Below are 18,701 nucleotides of genomic sequence, written 5' to 3'. Positions count from 1 at the left end.
GAAGTATTCATTGAGGACCTCGCTCACTTCCACAGCCTCCAGGCACATCTTCCCACCTTTATCTCTAATCGGTCCTACCTTCACTCCTGTCATCCTTTTTTTCTTCACATAATTGAATGCCTTGGGGTTTTCCTTTACCCTACTCGCCAAGGCCTTCTCATGCCCCCTTCTTGCTCTTCTCAGCCCCTTCTTAAGCTCCTTTCTTGCTTCCCTATATTCCTCAATAGACCCATCTGATCCTTGCTTCCTAAACGTCATGTATGCTGCCTTCTTCCACCTGACTAGATATTCCACCTCACTTATCACCCATGGTTCCTTCCCCCTACCATTCTTTATCTTCCTCACTGGGACAAATTTATCCCTAACATCCTGCAAGAGATCTCTAAACATTGACCACATGTCCATAGTACATTTCCCTGCAAAAACATGATCCCAATTCACACCCGTAAGTTCTAGCCTTACAGCCTCATAATTTGCCCTTCCCCAATTAAAAGTTTTCCTGTCCTCTCTGATTCTATCCTTTTCCATGATAATGCTAAAGGCCAGGGAGCAGTGGTCACTGTCCCCCAGATGCTCACCCACTGAGAGATCTGTGACCTGACCCCGTTCATTACCTAGTACTAGATCTAGTATGGTATTCCCCCTAGTCGGCCTGTCCACATACTGTGACAGGAATCCATCATGGACACACTTAACAAACTCTGCCCCATCTAAACCCTTGGAACTAATCAGGTGCCAATCAATATTAGGGAAGTTAAAGTCACCCATGATAACAACCCTGTTATTTTTGCACCTTTCCAAAATCTGCCTCCCAATCTGCTCCTCTGTATCTCTGCTGCCACCAGGGGGCCTATAGAATACCCCCAGTAGAGTAACTGCTCCCTTCCTGTTCCTGACTTCCACCCATACTGAGTCAAAAGAGGATCCTGCTACATTACCTACCCGTTCTGTAGCTGTAATAGTATCCCTGACCAGTAATGCCACCCCTCCTCCCCTTTTTCCATCCTCTCTATCCCTTTTAAAGCACTGAAATCCAGGAATATTGAGAATCCATTCCTGCCCTGGTGCCAGCCAAGTCTCTGTAATGGCCACTACATCATAATTCCATGTATGTATCCAAGCTCTCAGTTCATCACCTTTGTTCCTGATGCTTCTTGTATTGAGGTACACACATTTCAGCCCTTCTACCTTACTGTCTTTACACCGTTTATTCTGCTTCTCTTTCCTCAAAGCCTCTCTGTATGTTAGATCTGGCTTTACTCTATGCACTTCTTTCACTACTCTATCGCTCTGGGTCCCATCCCCCTCGCAAATTAGTTTAAACCCTCCCGAACCATGCTAGCAAACCTACCTGCAAGGATATTGCTCCCCCTTGAGTTCAGGTGCAACCCATCCAATCTGCACAGGTCCCACCTTCCCCAGAAGAGATCCCAATGATCTAAAAATCTAAAACCCTGCTCCCTGCACCAACTCCTCAGCCACGCATTCAACTGCCATCTCCTCCAATTCTTACCATCACTGTCACGTAGCACTGGCAGCAATCCTGAGAAGGCCACCCTTGAGGTCCTGTTCTTCAGCCGTCTGCCTAGTTCCCAAAACTCACACTTCAGGACCTCATCCCTCTTCCTGCCTATGTTGTTGGTCCCTACATGTGTCATGACTTCTGGTTGCTTTCCCTGTCATCCAGGATGTCGTGCACCTGGTCAGAGACATCCCGGACTCTGGCACCCGGGAGGCAACAAACCATGCGGGTGTCCTTCTCACATCCACAAAATCTCCTGTCTGCTCCCCTGACTATAGAGTCTCCAATGACGACAGCTCTCCTCTTCTCCGTCCCACCCTTCTGCCCCACAGGGTCAGACTCAGTGCCGGAGGCCCTGCCACCGTGGCTCACACCTGGTCGGTCCTCCCCGTCAACAATATTATTCAGGGGAATGGCTACAGGGGCGCTCTGCACAACCTGTCTGCTCACCTTTGCTTTCCCCCCTCTGACTGTTACCCAACGACCTGCTTCCGACAGCCTAGGTGTGACTACCTCCCTGTAGCTCTCATCTATGACTGCCTTATTCTCCCTTATGCGTCGAAAGTCATCCAGCTGCTGCTCCAGATTCCTTACATGGTCTTCCAGATCGCCCAGCCATATGCACTTCTGGCGGATGTGACTCTGCAGGAGAGGGGATTTCCCCCAAGACTGCCACATCTCACATGAGAGGCACATCACCGTCTCAGGGGACATTGTAAAATCTAACTGCGAGCAAGCTTGTCCTCCGCCTCTTCTCGTCAAAGTCTCTCGAGTCAAAGCCTCAAAGCTGCACTCCTTCACTGGCCCACTCACGCACTGGCCGCTTTCCACATTCTTAACAATCGATTCCAACATCTTCCCAACTACTGAGGACAGATTAATTGGCCTATAAATTCCTTTCTTCTGCCTCTCTCCTTTCTTGAAGAGTGGAGTGACATTTGCAAACTTTCAATTCTCTGAATCTTGACAGATCATTTCCAATGTCTCCACATTTTCCACAGCCATCTGTTTCAGAACCCTGAGGTTACACTATCTGGTCCAGGTGGCTTATCTACCTTCAGATCTTTTGGTTTCTCCCAAGAACCTTCTCTCTAGTAATGGTAACTTCATACACATCTGCCCTTTGCTACTTTCAAACTTCTGGAATACTGCTGCTGTCTTCCACAGTAAAGACATGCAAAATACTTACTCAGTTCATCTGCCATTTCCTTGTTACCGCATTACTCTCTCTCCAGCATAATTTCCCAATGGTCTGATATCTACTCTTGCCTCTCTTTTATGCTCTATGTGTAACACCCTGGGAAAGATTTCACTGCTAATGCAATGGTCTTTCTGTAGAAGCAGTGTTTGGGTTATAGTAGAGATAACAGGTGCTTTGGAAGGTGAGCTGGGCCTTTTGTTCGGTGGGAGATGAAAAGAGAAGATGCTGGAGAGAACTGGTTACAGGATACGACTCGATGGGGGAATGTGATTCGATGGAGCCAGGCACCGAGGTCGACTGAGGATCGGTGAATATGAATTTTGGGAAGAGTTGAGCTCCAACTTGTGCACATTTGACTGTTTAATTATAATCGGCCCTTTGAGTTTTTTTTCTTTCTTTTCTTTATTAACCCTTTAATTAAGATTCGTAACTATAATTCTTTTAATCATATGTAGTGTGGTGTCTGTTTTTCTTGGCACAGGGTAGCAGCTTACACAGCATCCACATAAACCAGGGTTTGGGGTGGGACAGTGCCTCAAATCTCGTGGGCTGGCGGGACTGATATATCTCTGAGGAAGTTTTTTGTATCCTCTTTAGTATTATTGGCTAGCTTACCTTTGTATTCCATCTTTATTTTTTTTAGTTGCGTTTTGTTGGTTTTTAAAAACTTCACCTCCTCTAACCTCCCACTAATTTTTGCTCTATCATATGCCCTATATAATAGGATTTATGTTGTTAATCAGCCTTATGTGTGGCACCTTATCAAATGCCTTCTGAAAATCCAAGTAAATGACATTCACTGCCTCTCCCTTGTCCACCCTGTTTGTTACCTCCTTGAAAAACTCTTAACAGATTTGTCAAGCAAGATTTCCCTTTACAGAAACCATGCTAACTTTGACTTACTTTATCAGTAGACTCACAAGTACCCTGAAACCTCATCCATAATTGTAGACTCCAACAATTTCTCAACCACTGAGGTTAAGCTAACTAGTCTATAATGTGCTCTCTTTTGTCTTCCTCCATTCTTAAAGAGTGGAGTGACGTTTGCAATCTTTCAGTCCTCTGGGATCATGCCAGAGTCAAGTGATTCTTGAAAGATCATGACCAATGTATCCATTATCTCTTCAGCAACCTCTCTCAGGACTCTGGGATGGAGTCCATCTGGTTCAGGTGACTTATCCACATTAAGATCTTTCTGTTTGTCGAGCACTTTTTCCTTTGTAATAGCAATGGCACTCACTCCTGCTCCCTGACACTCACAGACCTCTGGCACACCGTTAGTGTCTTCCACAGAGAAGACAGATGCAAAGTATCCATTAAGTTCATCTGCCATTTCTTTGTCCCCCATTACTACCTCACCAGCATCATTTTCCAGTAGTCCAATATCAACTCTCACATCCCTTTTACTCTTTTTATAACTTTAAAAAACTTCTGGTATCATGCTTTATGTTATTGACTAGTTTGCCCTCATATTTTATCTTTTCCCTACTTATAGTTTTTTTTTAGTTGCCTTTTGTTGGATTTTAAAAGCTTCCTAATCATCCAACTTCCCACTTACTTTTGCTACCTTATGTGTTATTTCCTTGGCTTTTATGCCATCCTCAACTTCCCTTGTCAGCTACGGTTGCCTACTCCTGCCATTTCAGAACTACTTCTTTTGTGGGACATATTAATCCTGCACCTTGTGAACTATTCCCAGAAAATTCAACCACCTCTGTTCTGCCATCATCCCTGCCAGTGTCCTCCGATCCATCTGGGCAAGCTCCTCTCTCATGCCTCTGTAATTCCCTTTATTCCATTGCGATTCTGATACATGTGAGTTTTACTTCTCCCTCTCAAATTGCAGTATGAATTCAATCATATTCTCTCTCTCTCTCTCTCTCTCTCTCTCTCTCCATCCCATAGGATGATGATGGTTCCTTTCAGTTGTAAGGAACAGTGGCATGGTGGGGTCCAAGACAGCTGGGGGGAGTTCTGTTGCAGTGAGTGGCCAGACCAAGCTTCAATGCAAGGGATGCCCTTTCTGTGCTTCATGGCACGTGTTTGCTAGATGGCTGTTGACCCCACAAAAGTGTTTATATTATGATTACTGTCTCCTAAGGGGTCCTTTACAATAAGCTCCCTAGTAAGATCTGGGTTATTTCACAACACCCAATCGAAGATAGCCTTAGACACAGGCTGCTCTAAAAAGCCATCTCATAGGCATTCAACAAATTCCGTCTCTCACAATCTGTCACCATCCTGACTTTCCCAATCCCTCTGCATATGGAAGTCTCCCATTACAATTGTGACATTACTCTTATTACATGCCTTTTCCAGCTCCCTTTGCAATCTCAACCCAATTTCTTCAGGTGTCAATATTTGGACTGCTACTTTTTGCATTGTGTGCCAGTGATTTAGATGATGGAATTGATGGCTTGTGGCAAAGTTTGTGGTTGATACAAAGATAGGTGGAGGGGTAGGTAGTGCTGAGGAAGCAATGTGATTGCAGCAAGACTTAGACAAATTGGAAGAATGGGCAATAAAATGGCAGATGGAATACCGTCTTGGGAAATATATGATAATACATTTTGGTAAAAGAAATGGCTAGGATCTTTATGTCCTCGTTGTCCACGGGAATGGTATCGGAGGACTGGAGGGAGGCAAATGTGGTCCCCTTGATCAAAAAAAGGTAGTAGGGATAGTCCGGGTAATTATCGACCAGTGAGCCTTATGTCTGTGGTGGGAAAGCTGTTGGAAAAGATTCTTAGAGATAGGATAGGCATTTAGAGAATCATGGTCTGATCAGGAACAGTCACCATGGCTTTGTGAAGGGCAGATCGTGTCTAACAAGCTTGATAGAGTTCTTTGAGGAGGTGACCAGGCATATAGATGAGGGTAGTGTAGTGGATGTGATCTACATGGATTTTAGTAAGGCATTTGACAAGGTTCTACATGGTAGGCTTATTCAGAAAGTCAGAAGGTATGGGATTAAGGGAAGTTTGGCCAGGTGGATTCAGAATTGGCTTGTCCGCAGAAGGCAGAGGGTTGTGGTGGAGGGAGTACATTTGGATTGGAGGGTTGTGACTAGTGGTGTCCCACAAGGATCGGTTCTGGGACCTCTACTTTTCGTGATTTTTATTAATGACCTGGATGTGGGGGTAGAAGGGTGGGTTGGCAAGTTTGCAGATGACACAAAGGTTGGTGGTGTTGTGGATAGTGTAGAGGATTGTCGAAGAGAGACATTGATAAGATGCAGAAGTGGGCTGAGAAGTGGCAGATGGAGTTCAACCTGGAGAAGTGTTGGACAAGTGTTGGACCTTGGACAAACTCCAAGGCAGAGTACAAAGTAAATGGCAGGATATTTGGAAGTGTGGAGGAGCAGAGGGATCTTGGGGTACATGTCCACAGATCCCTGAAAGTTACCTCACAGGTGGATGGGGTAGTTAAGAAAGCTTATGGGGTGTTAGCTTTCATAAGTTGAGGGATAGAGTTTAAGAGTCGCGATGTATTGATGCAGCTCTATAAAACTCTGGTTAGGCCACACTTGGAGTATTGTGTCCAGTTCTGGTCGCCTCACTATAGGAAGGATGTGGAAGCATTGGAAAGGGTACAGAGGAGATTTACCAGGATGCTGCCTGGTTTAGAGAGTATGCATTATGATCAGAGATTAAGGGAGCTAGGGCTTTACTCTTTGGAGAGAAGGAGGATGAGAGGAGACATGATAGAGGTGTACAAGATAATAAGAGGAATAGATAGAGTGGATAGCCAGCGCCTCTTCCCCAGGGCATCACTGCTCAATACAAGAGGACATGGCTTTAAGGTAAGGGGTGGGAAGTTCAAGGGGGATATTAGAGGAAGGTTTTTCACTCAGAGAGTGGTTGGTGCATGGAATGCACTGCCTGAGTCACTGGTGGAGGCAGATACACCAGTGAAATTTAAGACACTACTAGACAGGTATATGGAGGAATTTAAGGGGGGGGGGCGCGTATATGGGAGGCAGGGTTTGCGGGTCAGCACAAAATTGTTTGCCGAAGGGACTGTACTGTTCTATGTTCTAATAGTGCAGAATGTTATCTCAATAGGGAAAATGTTCAAACATCAGAGATGCAAAGGGACTTAGGAGTCCTTGTGCAAGATTCCCAGAAGGTTAATTTACAGGTTGAGTCTGTGGTAAAGAAAATAAATGCAATGTTGACATTTATTTCAAGGGAATAGAATATAAAAGCAAGGAGATAATGCTGAGCCTTTATAAGACATGAGGCTGCACTTGGAGTATTGTCAACAGTTCTGGGCCCCATATCTCAGAAAGGATGTGTTGTCATTGGAGAGAGTCCAGAGGAGGTTCATGAGGATGATTCCAGGAATGAAGGGGTTAATATATGAGGAGATATTGGTAGCTTTGGACCTGTAGTCACTGGAACTGGAAGAATGTGTGGGAATCTTATTGAAACCTGCCAAATATTGATAGGATTAGAGAGGATGTTTCCTATGATGGGGATATCCAGAACTAGAGGGCACAGCCTCAGAGTTAAGGGGTGATGTTTTAGAACAGGGGTAAGGAGGAATTTTTTTAGCCAGCTTGTAATGAAACTGTGGAATGATCTGCTACAGACAGTGGTGGAGGCCAAGTCCATGGGTATATTTAAGGCGGAAGTTGATAGTTTCCTAATTGGTCAGGGCATAAGACATAGGAACAGAATTAGGCCATTCAGCCCATCGAGTCTGCTCCGCCATTCCATCATGGCTGATCTCGGATCCTACTCAAGCCCATACACCATATCCTTTGATGCCCAGTAGTTCCTCCTCATGACCCACTCCCTTCTGACTGGGTGCCCGTATGTGAGGAGTGCGGGGCTGAAGTGTAACCAGAACCTGAGCAGAAGCCCCTTCAGACACTCAGACAGGGGCTGCAACCTCTCACACTCCGTATAAGTGCTGTAGACTGACTCCCCTCGGGCACAGGATGGACAGGTGGACGGGGTGTCAGTGAACCTGCTCAAAAACCTGTTGTACGCTACTGCCCGATGTAACACCTTCCACCCCAGGTCCCCAGTGTACACGGGAAGCACCCCTGCATAGAGAGACTTCCACTGGGGACCTCCTCCACTGCCAGGTGGTGAAACAGACCGCCAAGGTGAGACTGGTTGGCAGAAGAAGGTAAGGAAGAGAAGGGTGTGAAAGAGCAGCCCATATAAAAAACATTTTGGAGCTTCACAGAAGGGCATGGTGGGCGCTGCCAGATGGCTCACATTATGCTGGACCCTCTCCCCCGAGGTATCTGCAGGCCTAGGTCTGACCAGCACTTCCGGTTCATCAGGTGGGGGCGTCGCCAGATCCCCCGACTTTCTGAGCCAGTGAGTTCCCCTCGCAGCTAGAGCACCATCCCCCACTGCGTGCATGAGACTAGACCCCATAACCTCAACAGCTCAAAGCCAAGGCAGTTCCTGCAGAGCTGATGGCCTCCTGCAGGCAACGTGGAGAAAATGTGTCACCAGGGCATGCCATCTGGGAGGGCGATTGCCATACAGGCATCTCTGCAGGGTCATCGTTAATGCCTTTGAAATCTCTCCAGCCACTTCCTTCAGAACCTGAGGGTGCATTCCATCAGGTCCAGGAGATTTATCCACCCTCAGACCATTAAGCTTCCTGAGCATCTTCTCAGTCATAATTTTCACTGCACAAACTTCACTTCCCTGACACTCTTGAATGTCCGGTATACTCCACTGTGAAGACTGATGCAAAATACGCATTCAGTTCCTCTGCCATCTCTGTATCTCTCATTACAATATCTCCAGCGTCATTTTGTATTTGTCCTATATCTACCCTCAACTCTCTTTTACCACCCTTTATATACTTAAAAAAAGCTTCTAGTATCTTAGAAACATAGAACATAAAAAAAAACACCTACAGCACAATACAGGCCCTTTGGCCCACAAAGCTGTGCTGAACATGTTCTTACCTGAGAAAATACCTTGGGTTACCCATAGCCCTCTATTTTTCTGAGCTCCATGTACCTGTCCAGGAGCCTCTTAAAAGACCCTATCGTATCCGCCTCCATCACCATTGCTGGCAGCCCATTCCACACACTCGCCGCTCTCTGAGTAAAAAAAACTTACCCCGATATCTTCTTTGATATTAGTTGCCAGCTTCCTCTCATAATTCATCTTTTCCTACCAAATGATCTTCTTAGTTTCCTTCTGCAAGTTTTTAAAAGCTTCCCAATCCTCTCTCTTCCCACTAGCTCTGGCTTCCTTGTATACTCTCTCTTTTGCTTTTACTTTGGCTCTGACTTCACTTGCTTGCACCTCCCTCATTTTTCGCAGAAACTCCAGCCATTGTTTCTCTGCTGTCCTTCCCACTAGTGTCCCCTTCCAGTCAATCTTGGCCAGTTCCCTCTCATGCCATTGTAAATTCCTTTATTCCACTGAAATAGCGACACATTGGATTTTACTTTTTCCCTCTCAAATTTCAATGTGAACTTGATCATATTGTGATCACTGTTCCCGAAGGGTTCCTTAACCTTAAGCTCTCTTATCACCTCCAGATCATTGCACAACACCCAATACAGCACAGCCGATCCCCTAGTGGACTCAACAACAAGCTGTTCTAAAAAGCCATCCCTTAGACATTCCACAAATTCTCTCTCTTGAGGTCTAGTACTGACCTAGTTTTCCCATCCCACTTTCATGTTAAAATCCCCAACAATTATCATGACATTGTCCTTCTGATACGCCTTTTCTATCTCCTGCTGTAATTTGTAATCCACATCCTGGCTGCTGTTTGGAGGCCTGTATACAACTGCCATTACAGTCCTTTTACCCTTGCCAATTTCTTAACTCAACCCATAGAGACTCTACACCTTCCGATCCTATTTCATCTCTTTCTATTGTTTGGATATTATTTCTTATACACAGAGCCACACCACCCCCTCTGCTTACTAACCTATCTTTCTGATACACTTGGACGTTCAGCTCCCAAATGGCCACGTTTCAGAGATGGCCACAACATCATATTTACCAATCTGTAGCTGAATTTCAAGATCAATCCATTTTATTCCTTGTGCTGCGTGGATTCAAATATAACACTTTCAGTCCAGTATACGTAGGGGATTCTAGGACAAGAGGGTACAACTTCAGGATTGAAGAACATCCATTTAGAACTGAGATGCGGAGAAATTACTTTAGTCAGAGAGTGGTAAATCTGGAATTTGTAGCCACGAGTGGCTACGGAGGCCAAGTCATTGGAAGTACTTAAGGCAGAGATAAATAGGTTCTTGATTAGCCATGGCATCAAAGAGTATGGGGAGAAGGCAGGGGACTGGGGGTGACTGGAAGAATTGGATCAGCCTATGATTGAATGGCAGAGCAGGCTTGATAGGCCGAATGGCCTACTTCTGCTCCTATGTCTTATGGTCTGCAGGGTCCTGAGGAGGAGAGGCGGCAACTGGGTGTGCATGCACACTGAAGACAGATGGTCTTCTGAGATTGGAAGACTCTGGACTGCAGCAGAGACCCAATGTCTCCTATTGCTCCACAAGTCCACCAGCCTTTTCTGGGCCCTGGAGAGAAAAGCAGTGTGCGGGACTAAGACAATCGGCTGGTATCATATCATGGAGTAGACCAGCTGATTTAGAACCAATGCTCTTCCCCAGTACGAGATTACACCAAAGAGACCTGACCAGCCTCGCAGGTGGGCAGAGATTTTTGTCATCAAATTCCACCAGTTCGCTGGAACCAGGCCTCCTCTGTCAAACTCAGGTAGACCCCCAAATAGAGGAGGTTAGTGGTGCTCCACAAAAAGGGTCTCAACCCCTCTGGGAGGGAGTCCACCTGCCACTGATCCAAGAGGCCCACACACTTTGCCCAGTTGACCCTTGCAGAGGTCACAGCGGAGAAGATCTACTGGCAGTCTCACATCCTCTGCAAGTTAACAGGGTCAGTGACCATGAGGAGGACATCATCGACCTCCATATCTTGTTTGCATAGAACCAAGCCTGTTAGCCTCTAATGGATAAGGCAGAGGCATGGCCTTATCAAACAGAGTACAACTGCCCTGACATGGGGCACCCCTGATGCAACCCCTCCCAAAGCACAAGGGCGCTGTCCAGGATCCATTAACTTTAACGAGGCCCTCTGCAGCAGTGTACAACAGTCGGATGTGGGCCACAAAATGTGGCACGAGTCCGAATGCTGACAGAGCGCCAAAAAGGTACTCGTATTCCACCTTGTCAAATGCCTTCTCCTGGTCAAGGGAGGGAAAAGCAACTGATAGACCAGCCTATCAGCACAGGCAAATCAGATCCCGGACAAGGTGGATTTTTCTTGGATGGACTGCACTGGGATGGTGTAGAACTGGACAGGGCGGGCCACTTGAGCCAGCACAAGGCCGAGATGATTAGCCTTTGCCTAGGCAAATATCTTGTACTCCGCAATGAGGAGGGATACTGAGTGCCAATTCCTCGTGGAATGGAGATCCCCCTTCTTTGGCAGCAGGGCCATGACTGCTCTGTGCCAAGAGAGGGGCATCTCACCCATTGCCATGCTCTGCCCCAATATCCCTGCATAATCAGCCCCTAGGATATTCCAGAAGGTCCGGAGAAATTCGACTATCAACCCACCTAGTCCTGGGAACTTGCCTCTCTGCAGCTGGTTGAGGGCACTGGTCAGCTCCACGAAAGATAGTGGTGCATCTGGACGCTCAGCACCCCCAGGGCTGACCCTCGGCAAGGCCTCCCACAGAGCCCTGCCTGCATCCTCACCGCACGGTTCCGGCGAGAGGAGAGCCTCGTAAAAGGAATGAACTTCTTGCCGTATCCGTAACGGAGGAACCATCCCCTGCCAGCAACTCTATGACCATGAGCTGCCTGTGGACACCCCCTCCCCTTCTCGACAGAGTAGAAGAAGGGTGAGGCAGGGTCCAGATCCCGTAGCAACTGGACCCATGACCTCACATGAGTGCCTTGGAACCTCTCCAGCTGCGGGTGCCTCAGCGCCTTCCTCTGCTGGAATGCATTCCGGAGCGGCTGGTCCCCGTTAGTCGGCTCTAGCCGAGACTCCAAGTCAACCAGCTCCTTCTCGAGCCGATCGATCCCAGACATGCGCCGCTTGGTCGACCCACGAACATATTTCTGGCAGAACAGTCGGATGTGAGCCTTGCCCACATCCTACCAGAGCCTCAGGGAGGGAAAATTCCCCTGCTCCGACTTCCAGGACTGCCGGAACGAGTCCAGAAACGGCTGTCGTCCTGCAGTCGGTTGCTGAAATGCCAGTAGGTGGACAGCGCCTTCAGCCTCGCCCTTGCCAGGCACACGGCCAGCCACATAGAGGCGGCCGACAGCTGGGACACATGCACCCTAGAGATATAGAGTTGGTCGACCCACCAGCCTCCACCCCCTCTGAACCTCCTTGAGAAAGCGGAGAGGTCAGGGTGAAGCATCCGCCAGACATCAACCAAGTCCGATGACACGACCAACTCCCGGAGCAGCCACACCGATGCTCCTCTACTCTCTGTAGGCTAGTGCGATCCCTTTCCTCGAGGGTGCAATTAAAATCAGCCCCCATGGTTATCTATCGACCCCAGCAATGCAGACACTTCTCGGAACAGGTGCGCCTCTCCTGGAACAGTGTGGGTTTCCTGCAGGAAGCTTGCCGGGTATCTCCCGTCCCGGAGGACCGGGATGATGAAATCTGTGGAGAGTCCCCCGACCGCCATTTATATTCAGGGTTGCGACACTGAACTTGATGGCTCATTCTTACTGAGACCCCTCACCAGATCCCCCGGACGAAGGAGCGGAGCTCTCCTTCGAGGCCTCCCCTGCCTTGGAGGATCGTGTAGATCGACTGGACAACCCCTCCCTGACCTGACCAGCGATCAGTGGCCAACTGGGCCTTGAAGGGTTTCCTCCAATAACCCCGCACGAACTGCTGGATCTCAAAAGTGATGGCTGTGGCTCGGCGCTGGGTTCGAGAAAGTCGGCCATCTAGGCCTCAAACGAGCCCCTCTCTTCCTCCTCACTGAGTGCAAAGCGCTCGTCCCCCTTCAGGCAGTCGTCATTGGCACTCAGTGCGACCACCTCGCTCCTCACCCTCACTGTAGACCCGACCACGGGCTCTACCCCATGTCCGGGACCAGTGACAGAGGGAAGCCCCTCACCTCTGGATCCAGAGTACCTGCCACATCCCGGGCATGAGCTTGCTGGGTCGCATCCAGCTCTACACCCTCGCCCCCTTCCTGCAAACAACACTGGGAGAGTCCCCTCCCTCCTCACCCCTCGAGACACACTCCCTCTCCCTGCATGGGGTGACAATTCCAGGCTGCATCGGCTCCCCTCCTGGACCGCGCGTCCTCGTCTGGGCACTTGCGTCAATCGAGGCAACAATTTAGGAGACCAATCCCCCGGTGACCCGTTACCCACAGATGACCCCTGTGCCACAGGGCTTTGCCTCTCCCCAGGGAGTACATGCTGTAGGTGCACAATTCCAAATGTCCACCTCCCCATATGGCTCCCCCTCAGTGGCCACATTCCTCTGCCATTTCAGGCCACAAATGTGCTGAGGCACACTGACCTCCATCTCAGAGGCATCCTCAGCCTCTGGCACTACCTCCCCTTCCCCGACTTCCCCAGGCTGCTGCTGGATTTCGGGAGCCATGAGACCCTCCGGGCTTGGATCAACAGCGGCAACCTGCTCCTTCTCTGGGGGAGGAGACTTCAAATGCTTTTTCTTCTTCACCTTCCCGCCTGCCACCTGAACCCATCCCGCCCCATGTCCAACCATTACTTCCACAGCCGGCGGCACAAGGGGGTTAATGGGGAGGAGAGATAGCCGGAGGGGAGTTGACAGGGGAAGGCCTAGCCATATCACCCTGTGCCTCCAAGGCAGAGTTGGCTACCCAATGGTTCAGGCAATTCTTTCGAATAAGCCCAAACTCCCTACAGGCATATGTAACAAGACATAGGAGCAGCATTAGGTCATCTGGCCAATCGAGTTTGTTCCAACATTCAATCATGGCTTTTTAATCTCTTCCTCAACCCCAGTTCCCAGTCTTCTCCCCATAACCTTTGATGCCGTGTCCAATCAAGAACCTATCAATCTCTGCCTTAAGTACACCCAACAACCTGGTATCCACAGCTGCATGTGGCAACAAGTTCCACAAATTTACCACCCTTTGGCAAAAGAAGTTTCTCCACATCTCTGTTTTGAAAGGGTGCCCCTCTATCCTGAGGCTGTGCCCTCTTGTCCTAGACTCCCCCACCATGGGAAACATCCTTTCCAAATCTACTCTGTCTAGGCTTTTCAACATTCGAAAGGTTTCAATGAGATCCCCCCCTCATCCTTTTGAATTCCAGTGAGTACAGACCCAGAGCCATCAAACGTTCCTCGTATGATAACCCTTTCATTCCTAGAATTATCCTTGTGAACCTCCTCTGGACCCTCTCCAATGCCAGCACATCTCTTCTTAGATGAGGAGCCCAAAACTGTTCACAATACTCAAGGTGAGGCCTCACCAGGGCCTTATAAACACTCAGCATCACATCCTTGCTCTTGTATTCTAGACCTCTTGAAATGAATAAGTGATATGCTATAGAGACAATGACTTTTTTTTACAGTTTATACAAGCCTCTTCAATGCAAAAGTATAGTTTTAAATTTGCTGATTGTACAAAGATAGGTGGGAAAGGACGAAAGATTCTGGCCCGAAATGTTGACTGATCGTTTCCACGGATGCTGAGTTCCTCCAGCGTGTTGTGAGTGGTGGAAAAGGAAGGTGGGAGAAAGACATAAGAAGGTTACAAAGATACATACTGTAGATCCATAGTTGATGAATTGTCAATTTTGGTAAGAACAATAAAAGTGAAGCATATTATTCCAATGATGACAGACAGTGGAAATCTGCAAAGCAATCATCTGCTATCCCAGTATATGTGTAAATAATTTTGCAGACTAACTCAAAAACTTCTATAATTGTACCTGGAGAGCATTCTGACAGGCTGTATCACTGTCTGGTATGGAGGGGCTACTGCACAGGACCGAAAGAAGCTGCAGAAGGTTGTAAATCTAGTCAGCTCCATCTTGGGTACTAGCCTACAAGGTACCCAGGACATCTTTAGGAAGAGGTGTCTCAGAAAGGCAGCGTCCATTATTAAGGACCTCCAGCACCCAGGGCATGCCCTTTTCTCACTGTTACCATCAGGTAGGAGGTACAGAAGCCTGAAGGCACACACTCAGCGATTCAGGAACAGGAGCAATTCAGGATCGAGGCAGAGGAATGAAAGGTGGGGGAGTAGCATTGCTTGTTAGGGAAAATATTACAACTGTGCTCAGGCAGGACAGATTAGAGGGCTTGTCTACTGAGTCCTTATGGGTGGAGCTGAGAAACAGGAAAGGTATGGCCACATTAGTGGGATTGTATTACAGACCACCCAATAGTCAATGAGAATTGGAAGAGCAAATCTGCAGGGAAATAGCAAGCAACTGCAGGAAACATAAAGTTGTGGTGGTAGGGGATTTTAATTTTCCATACATTGATTGGGACTCCTATACTGTTAGGGGTCTAGATGGTTTAGAGTTTGTAAAATGTGTTCAGGAAAGTTTTCTAAATCAATATATAGAGGGACCAACTAGAGGGAATGCAATATTGGATCTCCTGTTAGGAAACGAGTTAGGACAAGTGACGGAAGTCTGTGTAGGGGAGCACTTTGGTTCCAGTGATCATAACACCATTAGTTTCAACTTGATCATGGACAAGGATAGATCTGGCCCTAGGGTTGAGGTTCTTAACTGGAAGAAGGCCAAATTTAAAGAAATGAGAAAGGATCTAAAAAGCGTGGATTGGGACAGGTTGTTCTCTGGCAAGGATGTGATCGGTAGGTGGGAAGCCTTCAAAGGAGAAATTCTGAGAGTGCAGAATTTGTATGTTCCTGTCAGGATTAAAGGCAAAGTGAATAGGAATAAGGAACCTTGGTTCTCAAGGGATATTGCAACTCTGATAAAGAAGAAGAGGGAGTTGTATGACATGTATAGGAAGCAGGGAGTAAATAAGGTGCTTGAGGAGTATAAGAAGTGCAAGAAAATACTTAAGAAAGAAATCAGGAGGGCTAAAAGAAGACATGAGGTTGCATTGGCAGTCAAAGTGAAGGATAATCCAAAGTGCTTTTACAGGTATATTAAGAGCAAAAGGATTGTAAGGGATAAAATTGGTCCTCTTGAAGATCAGAGTGGTCGTCTATGTGCGGAACCAAAGGAAATGGGGGAGATCTTAAATGGGTTTTTTGCATCTGTATTTACTAAGGAAACTGGCATGAAGTCTATGGAATTAGGGGAAACAAGTAGTGAGATCATGGAAACTGTACAGATCAAAAAGGAGGAGGTCCTTTCTGTATTGAGGAAAATTAAAGTGGATAAATCCCCGGGACCTGACAGGGTGTACCCTCTGGACCTTGAAGGAGACTGATGTTGAAATTGCAGGGGCCCTGGCAGAAATATTTTAAATGTCGCTGTCTACAGGTGAGGTGCCGGAGGATTGGAGAGTGGCTCATGTTGTTCCGTTGTTTAAAAAAGGATCGAAAAGTAATCCGGGAAATTATAGGCTGGTAAGTTTAACATTGGTAGTAGCTAAGTTATTGGAGGGAGTACTAAGAGACAGAATCTACAAGCATTTGGATAGACAGGGACTTATTAGGGAGAGTCAACATGGCTTTGTGCATGGCAGGTCATGTTTGACCAATCTATTGGAGTTTTTCGAGGTGGTTACCAGGAAAATGGATGAAGGGAAGGCAGTGGATATTGTCTACATGGACTTCAGTAAGGCCTTTGACAAGGTCCCGCATGGGAGGTTAGTTAGGAAAATTCATTCGCTAGGTATACATGGAGAGGTGGTAAATTGGATTAGACATTGGCTCAATGGAAGAAGCCAAAGAGTGGTAGTAGAGAATTGCTTCTCCGAGTGGAGGCCTGTGACTAGTGGTGTGCCACAGGGATCAGTGCTGGGTCCATTGTTATTTGTCATCTATATCAGTGATCTGGATGATAATGTGGTAAATTGGATCAGCAAATTTGCTGATGATATAAAGATTGGAGGTGTAGTAGACAGCGAGGAAGGTTTTCAGAGCCCGCAGAGGGACTTGGACCAGCTGGAAAAATGGGCTGATAAATGGTAGATGGAGTTTAATGCAGACAAGTGTGAGTTATTTCACGTTGGAGGGACAAATCAAAATAGAACATACAGAGTTAATGGTAAGGCACTGAGGAGTGCAGTAGAACAGAGGGATCTGGGAATACAGATACAAAATTCCCTAAAAGTGGCGTCACAGGTAGATAGGGTCGTAAAGAGAGCTTTTGGTACATTGGCCTTTATTAATCAAGTATTGAGTATAAGAGCTGGAATGTTATGATGAGGTTGTATAAGGCATTGGTGAGGCCGAATCTGGAGTATTGTGTTCAGTTTTGGTCACCAAATTACAGGAAGGATATATATAAGGTTGAAAGAGTACAGAGAAGGTTTACAAGGATGTTGCCAGGACTTGAGAAACTCAGTTACAGAGAAAGGTTGAATAGGTTAGGACTTTATTCCCTGGAGCGTAGAAGAATGAGGGGAGATTTGATAGAGGTATATAAAATTATGATGGGTATAGATAGAGTGAATGCAAGCAGGCTTTTTCCACTGAGGCAAGGGGAGAAAAAACCAGAGGACATGAGTTAAGGGTGAGGGGGGAAAAGGGAACATTAGGGGGGGCTTCTTCACACAGAGAGTGGTGGGAGTATGGAATGAGCTGCCAGACGAGGTGGTAAATGCAGGTTCTTTTTTAACATTTAAGAATAAATTGGACAGATACATGGATGGGAGGTGTATGGAGGGATATGGTCCGTGTGCAGGTCAGTGGGACTAGGCAGAAAATGGTTCGGCACAGCCAAGAAGGGCCAAAAGGCCTGTTTCTGTGCTGTAGTTTCTATGGTTTCTAACAGCTTCTTCCCCTCTGCCATCCGATTCCTAAATGGACATTAAAGCTTTGGACACTTTTTAAAATATACAGTATTTCTGTTTTTGCACATTTAAAAAATCTGTTCAATATATGTAATAGATTTGTTTATTATGTTTTATTTTATTTATTATTATTATATATGTTTTTTCTCTCTCTGCTAGGTTATTTACTGCATGTGTACTTTGAGAATAAATTTACTTAGAAATTTCTTTAATGCTGGTTTCAGAGCTTTGATTCGGAGCAAGAAGGCTGTGAGTGAATGGCTGATTTTTTTGGAGCGAAGGCAGTTTTTTACTACTTGGGGTAAAAGACAGGCAAGACTGCGCGGTGTGTGATGTTAGCCAGTACAGCGCGAAAGGTTTAAAAAGACCGCCATATCCAGTGGGCAGCGTTCGGAGCAGGCAGCGGAGTGAGAGGGAGCAGAGTGATCAGGCTTTGGCTCAACGTGATCATTGGGACCTCTTTTGGGGCAGGTGTGACCTGTACAAAAAGGACGGGTTGCACTTGAATCCCAGGGGGACCAATATCCTGGCGGGGAGGTTTGCTAAGGCTACTGGGGAGAGATATAATGTGGTGGCCATTACAGAGACTTGGATGGTTCAGAGTCAGGAATGGTTACTTCAAGTGCTGGGTTTTAGATGTTTCAGAAAGGACAGGGAGGGAGGCAAAAGAGGTGGGGGCGTGGCACTGTTGATCAGAGATAGTGTCGTGGCTGCAGAAAAGGTGGATGACATGGAGGGATTGTCTATGGAGTCTCTGTGGCTGGAGGTTAGGAACAGGAAGGATTCAATAACTTTACTGGAAGTTTTTTTTATAGGCTGCCCAATGGTAACAAGTATATCGAGGAGCAGATAGGGAAACCTATCCTGGAAAGGTGCAATAACAATAGAGTTGTTGTGATGGGAGATTTTAATTTCCCAAATATCAATTGGCATCTCCCTAGAGCAAGGGGTTTAGATGGGGTGGAGTTTGTTAGGTGTGTTCAGGAAGGTTTCTTAACATAATATGTAGACAAGT

Source organism: Mobula hypostoma, chromosome 11, assembly GCF_963921235.1.
Source record: "Mobula hypostoma chromosome 11, sMobHyp1.1, whole genome shotgun sequence".
NCBI classification, from domain to species: domain Eukaryota; kingdom Metazoa; phylum Chordata; class Chondrichthyes; order Myliobatiformes; family Myliobatidae; genus Mobula; species Mobula hypostoma.
Note: the sequence above shows the minus strand (reverse complement) of the source record.